The sequence below is a fragment of the Salvia miltiorrhiza genome, chromosome 4, assembly GCF_028751815.1.
Source record: "Salvia miltiorrhiza cultivar Shanhuang (shh) chromosome 4, IMPLAD_Smil_shh, whole genome shotgun sequence".
NCBI classification, from domain to species: domain Eukaryota; kingdom Viridiplantae; phylum Streptophyta; class Magnoliopsida; order Lamiales; family Lamiaceae; genus Salvia; species Salvia miltiorrhiza.
In genome coordinates this window covers 24,524,478-24,534,112 of record NC_080390.1, presented here as the reverse complement: position 1 = coordinate 24,534,112, position 9,635 = coordinate 24,524,478, and positions in this window count along the sequence as shown.

Genomic DNA, 9,635 nt, shown 5'->3' with positions numbered 1-9,635 from the left:
AGGGGCTACGGGCGCCGAGGGGCAGCGCGCGCGCGGGTGCGTGCACACCGTGCGCAGCGCGCCCAGATCGGCGACCGCGCGGCCGCTGCTGTTCTCTGGTCCGTTCTGCGCACTGAAGGCGAGGAGGGCAGGAGCTGAGCGAGGGCTGGAAGCCACCGGCGGGGGCGGTGCGCGCCCGGGGCCGCGCCTGCGCGCTCTGCGCGCTGCGCGCCCGGCGGGCGGCGCACTGCCGCTGCTGCCGTTGCTGTTGCCGTCGGGTGCTGCTGCTATCGCTGAGTTCGCCGAGGAGTTGCTGCTGCTGGGGGCTGCCGAAAGGGAGCTGGTGCAGCGGTCGAAGAAGGTGGCGGCGCCGCCCTAAGCGGCGAAACCCTAGGCGGCGCCTTTTCTCGCAAACACTAAATCCAGACGCGGGTCGAATGGCGGGTCAGACGGGCAGGGCGCGGGTCGACGGGTCCTGAGCGCGGGTCTGGGCTGCTCCTTGCGGGCCTGGGCTTCTCCTTGCGGTTCTGGGCCGCTGCTGGACGGGCCTGGGCGGCTGGGCCGCGTCTTTTGGGCCCAAGCAAGGGCTGGTCCGTTTTTCAGCCTGTTTAGGCGGTTTTGGGCATTTTATTGTCCATTTTTTTTTTCTATTTTATTTTGTAATAGAATAGATGTTGGGTTTCCACGAATGGGTCACGAAGAATTTTAATTCTTTTTACTGTTCTTTGCATGTCGTGGTTGTTAATCCCTTATGCTCTTTACCTGCTTTTGCACGTCTTTGCTTGTTAATTTTTGTTTATTAATTGCGCTTAGACGAGCATGCTAGTAGGTTTATCGTTTTCCTAAATATGTTTTAGAATTATGCGAGCATGTTTTACATGTTGCGTTCTAGATGAGCATGTTTAGGATTATGTGTTGAGCATGATCAAACCTTTTGAAAGAAAAAAGACTAAGCTTAATAATTTTATGGATGATTAAAAATTATTTAGATTTCCACAAGCGGTCTCTAGACAAAGTGATTAGCAATATGAGTAACGGTCCACCCCACGTGGCTTACTTCATGTTTGTTCTTTCATAAGTTTGTCAGATGAGGTTTCTATAAAAATATTTAAATTCATTAAAGTAGTGGGAGTTATGCAGTAACGGTCCACCCCACGTGGCTTACTCGTATAATTTTTCACGAGTACTTTAGATGATGGATTTAAATAAGATAACTAAGAAATTAAATTGAATGCGGCATGGTCCGAGTGAGTATGTCAAAATTCGAGAATTTAATTTCAAAGTTAAATTGTGGTTATTTCTAATTAATTTTATTCTTAAAATTATGTAGACCTCCACATGCGGTCTCTAGACAAAGTGATTAGCAATATGAGTAACGGTCCACCCCACGTGGCTTACTTCATATCTGTTTCTCATAAGTTTGTCAGAAGAGGTTTCTATAAAAAATATTTAAACCATTGAAGTAGTGGGAGTTATGCAGTAACGGTCCACCCCACGTGGCTTACTTGTGTAATTTTCATAAGTACTTTGGAGAATGGTATTAAATAAGATAACCAAGAAAATTAAATTGAAAGCGACATGGTCCGCGTGAGTATGTTAATTTCGAGAATTTAATTTTCAAGGTTAAAATGTGGTTATTGCTTAGATATCATATCAAGTACAATGTACAACTCCCCCACGGAGTCCCTTCTTGATGATGATATGGTCTAGTCAAGGTGCCAACTATTAATTTCTTTTGTCAAAAGGTTAAGTTGACATGGAAATTAAATGACTAGGTGAATAGTCTGGTTGAGGAGTTCGTGTGTAACTGTCCACCCCACGTGGCTTACATATGGAATTCTTTGAGCCGTTGGAGGTTTCACTAATATTGTTTTATCAAAAGGTTACAATATTATTGTTACGAACTATATGCGTTCATGTTCTTACATGTTTAATTTGTTTACTTTCAGATATGTCTATGTCTCCTGTTTCTTTATTCTTGCACAAAGTCTTTTAACCGGTCCACTTATATAAAATGGAAAAGCAGTTTTGGTTTTTTATCTTTATCACAAACTAAACACATATTTTGTGTTGCTTACTACTCGACGTTCTATTTGTTCGAACAATGAGACAACTGATGGGAAAAAGGAACTGCATAAAAGGTGGCATGTGACGAATAATGTGGCTATATGCTTTATTATGAGTATAATGTCACAAACCTTGTAGCTCCAACATCAGGGCATGGACGATGCTATTAGCATCATGCTGAATCTCAGGAAAGTGTTCGGAGAGTCGGACTGAGTTGCTCATTTAAATTTGATGAGAGTAATCTTGTTATTTTTATGAGTGAGCACAGCTCAGTGCACGAGCATGTCATGCAATTCTTGACGGACTTGACTTGCTCAGTGGGAGTATCGACGGTGAGGCAAAAGTCGATCTTATCCTGAACTCTCTTCCCAAGTCTTTTAATTAAGAACTTCCGCCTCAACGCTGTTATGAGCAAGAGAGATAATACTCTTTTTGAGTTGTTGAATGCTCTAGTTACGGCTAAGGAAGTTGTAGGAAAGAGATGTGCAAGCACTTGTTATTGCCAAAGGAGAGCCATCTTCTTCGTCGAATGACGGGAAGCAGAAGGGTCCAAGGGGCAAGAAAGACAAGAGAAATAGTGGGAGTAGTGGTGTGATAAGATCAAGTATTGGAAATTTCTTCTTTCAATACTCAAGGCAAAGGGTTAAGGTACTTCACTTGCTATAGTAACTGAGACATGTCAGCTCGTTTTCTACTCAGTTGTGAGTAGTGGATAACAAGAGAAACTGATAATGATTGTTGCACCTTGCATGGCTTTAAGGCTGACAAGGAAGCTGAAAAGTGATGAGATGATTGTCCTCATAGGCAACGTGACTAGAGTCGCAGTTGTTGCAATTGGAGACTTGCCTTTAAGTTCTAAAGATAAAGTTTAGTTTTTGAGAGTTCCTTATCATGTTCCAAAATTTTGAATAGATGGATCTTATGTCATTTTTGATAGTGGTGTTTCTATCATAAGAAATGACAAAAGTTGTTTATTCTGGTATTTTTGAACATCTCTCTTCACACTATAACTTGTCTTCAAAATACCTTTATATTGCATTTACATCATCGAACAAAAGAAAGAGAAAAGTTAAGGCTAATCTCTCATGAGGATCTTACACATATATTGATACCCTAGATTAGGTCACATCTATCTTAACAGGATCCAGAGGCTCGTGTCTAAATAAGTACATTGGATTCAATCCAGGTTGTACTATTTCGAACCTGCGAATCCTGTATAGAGGAAAAGATGGAGACCAGGTCATTCATGACAAAGGGGATAAAGGGCCAATAATGTGTTAGAAATGATCTTTTCTGATTCATTGTCAGTGTTTGGGATTCCAACCCAGTTTACTACACCGTGTAATCCCTACATAAAATGGTGTGGTGGAGAGAAGAAATAGGTCACTCTTGAAAAAATATGTTCGATGATGAGTTATGTATCTTTGCAATTAGTCCTAAAGAATCAGAAGGTGGTTATTAGCAATGACATACGATTCTTAGAAGTGGACTATGGGAGTAATCACTAATCCAAGTCAGATAGTGTACTTCAAGAAATTGAAGACATTAGACAGGCGATTCCATCACCCAAGCTAAGTGTGCAAGAGTTTTGTATCACAAGACACTGCACGCACTGTTGACACACATGTGCCACCACAGATCCATTGTAGTGGGAGGGTTGTGGGACAACCCGATCGATTTATGTTCTTGGGAGAATCTTTGGATTCAGTCCCTGGTAGTGAATATAAGAGAATCGACCCAGATATCTACTTGAAATTAGTGGAAGACGAGAATGTAGATTTCTGGCACGCCTCAATGGAGCAATCCATTAAGAATATGGTTGTATACTAAGAAAATCTTGCTACCAGAATGTCGTAAAGCCATAGGTTGCAAGTGAGTATACAAGAGAATGATAAGCCCGAATGAGCAAGGTCGTAGCTTCCGAAGCTAGACTGGTGGCGAAAGGTTATGCCCAGTGTGAAGGTATAGGTTATGATGATATTTTCGCCAGTGCCATGCTCAGAACATTCGGATCATTTTACCCATAGCAGCTCACTTAAACCATCGAGGTTACGTGAGGGAGGGAGAGAAACATCTCGTGTCAATCGCTCTCGTGTCATCGGTGATGTGGTTTATCTTGCCTTTTATGTAGATAATATCCTCCTAATTGGCGACAATATGGAGCTATTGTCAAGACATAAAGTAATGGTTATCCGAACAGTCTCAGATGAAAGACTAAGGAGGTACAGTATACGTCGATCAAGGTTATAAGGGATCACTAGAAAAAGATGTTGGGCTTATCTCGAGTGTCTTACATTGATACTGTGAATGCTCGTTTTAGTATGAATACCGCCAAGAAAGGATTGCTACCTTTTAGATATGGCGTTCCTTTATCTAAAGACTATGTCTTAAGATACCTGTTGAGGTTGAGGAAATGAAGGCAGTATTCTACGTTTCCGCAGTAGATAGCTTCATGTATGGTTTGCTATGTACGAGATCTTACATTTGCTATGCAGTTAGCATGGTTGTAAGATATCAGTATAGTCCTAGTTAAGACACTGAACTGTGGTAAATTATATTCTCAAGTCCATGACTAGAGAATAAGGATAGTTTACCAGCTAGACAGTTTAGTTCCCTTTTTGGATTATACGATTTCGGATTTCCAGGCTGACCGGAACAAAGAATAATTACCTCGAGCTATGTGTTTTTTCTTGGGAGGTAAAACCTTTTGGTTTGACCACTACCTCCAGGATCTAAGGGTAATTCCTAGTTTGCGTGGGAGCATCACCTTCGTGATACCTCAAGTGCAGTTGCGAACTCTAAGGAATCCAAGAACCACAAGGGGTTAAACACATGGAGAGTAAGTACCAAGTTATACGATTATTCGTAAATCGAGGTTTTTGTGCTCAAAGAATAAATTCTCACATATTGGAGAAACCTACTGATCTTTCACAAGAGGCTTATCGCAAATGGTCATTGAAAGATGGGAATGCGATTGATGCCAGATTGATGCCACCCACTTAGGAAACTTTAAGTATAAGTGGGAGAAGTGTTAAGGTGATTGGTAAATAGACGCATTGTATACTAAAAGTTTGCTTTAGTATAAGTGGGAGATTGTTGGATTTGTATACTGAAAGCAAGAACGTTTTATGCTTGTATACAATGTTTCCTAAGTTCACTATCTAATCTCCTATCTGATTGTGTTCATGATTGCATATGTATGTTCTTTATCTCTATATAAGTAGATTATATGGTGTGTTGTAGATCACAGAAGACCATATAATTGGAATAACCTTAAGAGATATAATATGATCACAGCCGAAATAACTCTAGGACAAGTTATTGGTTTAGGCTGCAGTATAGATGGAAGTAGTTTGTGTTGGCTACTTGTCTATACTGGTACGTCATTACGTATTGATAGGACCACAGTTTGAGATGTATTCTTCTATCTGACTTAAGTGAAGAATCAAGATCTCGGTGACTTATAAATCTTAATACTAATAAGTATTCAGATATATATATTAATTCGTATATCACTTTGACTTACTATGGGTGAAAGTTATATACTAACTCGAGTACTCTGTATCTTGGGTGATAGCGGTTAATATATGATATTTGATTATCTGTATTAGTACCCGTATCCGGTATAGGATAATGACATCCCCTTAAGGAGCTCAATAAGGTTTATTACGCTAAACCCTGCAGGTTGATTAAGTTCAGGCGTAATAATAAAGTTTGAGTGGTACTGCTTAAGGAATTATTAAGAGATTAATTAATTTAAGCTGTCAGAGCTCTAATTAATTAATGGATGTCGGATATTTTAAATACGGAGATTTAATAAGTCTAAATACAAGCCCCGACTCATCACCGGCAATAAAGGGGTAAGTCAGTATCGGTTCTCTAGTGGAATGAACTGATATTTATAAATTAATTATGGTCTGGGCTGACCATGGATAAAATTAATTTATTTGAGGCCCATATTTATTCCTTGTATCTGGTCCCTGGGCTGGCCCAATGTCTCCTAGCCCAAGAAGACAGAATTTTCGGCCCTCACTAAGAAAGTGGCGCCTCCTCCCTCTTTTCTGTATTATTAAATACAGCTGTCAGCTCTCAGGAAATCCATCTTATCAAAATTAGGGTTTTTGAGAGCAGAGGGAGGCGCAGGAAACGTGTGTGGCCATTCTTTCTTGGGAATTTCCATAGCTCGTTGTCCATCCAACGTTGGGAATTGAGCGGGATACAGTCGAGAAGATCAGAGCTGGAGTCAGATTCTCGCAGGAAACCAAGTTCTGGCAGTCTCCGTAAAACGGCCATAACTTCCTCCACAGAACTCCGATTCAGACGAATCAGGGGGCCACGGAAAGATCTCTCGAAGACGAAGAAGTCGTATTTCTGAACAAAATACGATTGGAGGTCGTTTGAGGGGTCAAACGGAGCGTTGAAGTTGGCTGACCTCTTCAGCGACAGATTGACGAATTCTTAGGAATTCTTCAGGTATTTCTGAACTCCAACGTGCAGCTGTTAAATTCATAGGAGCATGTTAGGATTAATCGTTGTATGATAAATTAATAATAATCCAAGAAACGATCATCGGGCAAAGCGGAACGTTAATTCAGTTTAATATTCCTTCATTCTTCCCAATGTCCTCTGTTAAGAAGTTGTATGCTCCGCAGAGACCGTCCAAGCAGGCAAGGGACGAGAGGTAATCCCTTATCAGGTCAGCCTTCATGAGCCTCAGAAACTCTTGCCCCTGACAAGACAAGAAGAATTGATTCCGCATATGTCGCCCACCAATTGTAAATCCCACCCTCCGACTAACGTCCAACTTGCTCGCCTCTCCTCTTTTCAGGGATGAGATCTCCTCTCTCAACCTCTCCAGATCTGCTTGCAAAGAGGCTGCTTGAGTTTGCATCAAGCGCAGCTGAGTGGTCTAGCGGGAAACAATATCTTCCGCAGAGCTGAGCTTTTTAGCGGTTTCCATCACCTCTTTTTCCTTCTCAAGGAAGGAGGATCTCAAGTGCTCGGCGGAGGATGCGTCCCCATGCTCCAATCTTTCTGCCAAATCCACCTAAGAGAACGCGGCCTGGGAAAATAGCATAATCTTTATATGTAATAAAAAAGGAAGGAAAGAAAAGAAAAATAAACAAAAGTAAGTGCGTTGTTTCTTACTTGGAGGAGAAGTCTGGAGGTGTCCATCACGGCCTGATGACTAAACCGTTCCTCCCACTTGTCCCTGTCCTCCTGAGTAACCAGGCGACGAAGATGAAAAAACCATATTATGACATATGATTCACGTGCCCGTGACCAATTTCGGATACCGAACGAATACATACAAAAACCATTCGTGCCTATTACAAGAGAACGAGTCTTACTTGCAAATCCGGCGATGAGAGACTCCAGTGTTGATCTTCCAACTTGTTCCCACGCAAGACTTAACGTTGGATGGCAACGATCTTCAAGTCCTCTCATCTTCCTAGGGATTTGAACCGCTTCTCACTTTCTATGCTCTCACAGATTTCTCTCTTTTTGTCTCACGTAATGTCACACGTAATTAGAATTAGGGCTGTACCTATTATTTATACTGGGTATTAAAACCCTAAATAATAATCCCATCATCTAATTAAACTAAGACAAAGCCCAAAGACTTAAGTGAGAAAGAGATGGACGGATGCCCCATATGGAGTGAAGCCTTTATTGGGCCAAGCGGGGATCTACTAGCTTGAATAAAGTTTGGCCTCCCAGTGCTCTATTTTCCTATTAAGCCCAGAATAAAATCGAGACACAAGTATTAATTTATTCCACTAGAAAATTAATACTGAATTACCTCTTTATTATTTAGGTGAGTCGGGGCTAGTATTAGACTTAATTAATCCTCGTGTTTAAGATATCCAATATCCATTAATTAATTAATTCCTCTGACGATCAATTAATTAACTAATCAGTCATTTAATTATAAACGACATCTCGAGTGCTACCACTTAAACTTATTATCGTATCGGAACTAATTCCACCTGCATGGTTTAATACAATAAACTTATTAAGTTCCTCGAGAGGATATTATCATCCTGTTATTAGCAGGATACGGATCCTTATTGCAATATAATCGCATTTCAAATAATAATTGCTATTACCCAAAGTATCGAGTATATTGAGCTTCAAGAGAACTCTCACCCATGATAAATCAAAGCAATAATCAATTAATTATAGCTTCAAGAGAACTCTCACCCATGATAAATCAAAGCAATAATCATTTAATTATTCACACCGATTAATTCAATTAAGGTTAAGACTATTTAAGCCACCGAGATCTTGATTCTTAATAAGTCAGAATATAAGAATTCATCTCACTATGATCCAGTTCAATACACGAAGGTACTAACATAAATAAATAGCTAAGACAAACTATTTATTCATTTATGCTACAATCTAAACCAGCAACTCATCCATAGTTGCCTCGATTGTGAACTCAATTTATATCTCAACTTTTTCCAATTATATGATCTTCTGTGATCTACAAAACACCATATAATCTATAGTATGAGATAAATTGGACTATAATAGGATTATGCAATAACAATATTTCAGATAGAAGAATCATAGTGAACCAAGGAATCAATGTATACAAGCATAAAGTCTTGCTTTCAGTATACAACCCTTCAGAAGAAACTCGTAGCATTCGGCGGGAGTCATGGAGATGACACTTTTATTCCACCGGATCTCAGCTGCCGGGAGAGAAGGAGCTGTTTCTGCTACAACAGCCTTCCCTTTCTCCTTGGTGGAAGTTCTCTTGTCAGAAGGAAGGCCAGAGATCTGTGAAGGGGAGCCACCGATGTGCAAACCGGTGGGCTTCTTACTCACAGGATTCCCCTCGGAATCCACCAGCTGCATTTTTTTTAGTCGAAGGGGCAACAGAGACATAAGAGGGAGAGGAGGTGGTGACCACAAGAGGGACCGTAGAGTCAGCCCCTCCACTGACGCTCTCCCCACGAAGTGGAGCGGTGGAGCTATGCCCTCCTTCAGTCGAAGAGCTAGCGGCAGCGACAGCAGCTCGCTCACGCCGCTCAATGTTTTTCAACTCTGCCTTCCGCATCCAATTCGGATCTGCAAAACAAAGCAGGCTAATGTTAATACTTAATCAAGACAAGAAAAGAGCGAGGTGGGAGAATGTGTTGAGCATTAAGGCAAAAGCGTTAGCAAAGGAAACGGTATAAGGTGAAAAATATACCAATCCGCTCGGCAGGAAAATCAGGAAAAAGGCCAGTTGCTGCCAAAACACTATTGCTTTCGAAAATTTCCCGCATATCGAAATACTTATTCGAACATCTCAAGTTTAATTGTTAAAAGATCTGAAGATCATGGGGATAAGGTTCTTCCCCGACATATTTTCTGAGGGGAGTCCTCTGGGTGTGCCATGAGGTCTGGGAGATATTAAAGTCATCCCAGGGCTTATTGTTTGACATTGAGAAGAAAAATTTATCTTTGAAATCCTTGTCGGTAGAGGGAGGGTCCACTAGAAATTTGATTGGAATAGAGGGCTTTGAAGAGAAGGAATAAAAATTGTTTGTGCACTTCAGAACTTGAGTCTGAGTAAATAGACGGGCCATATTTGG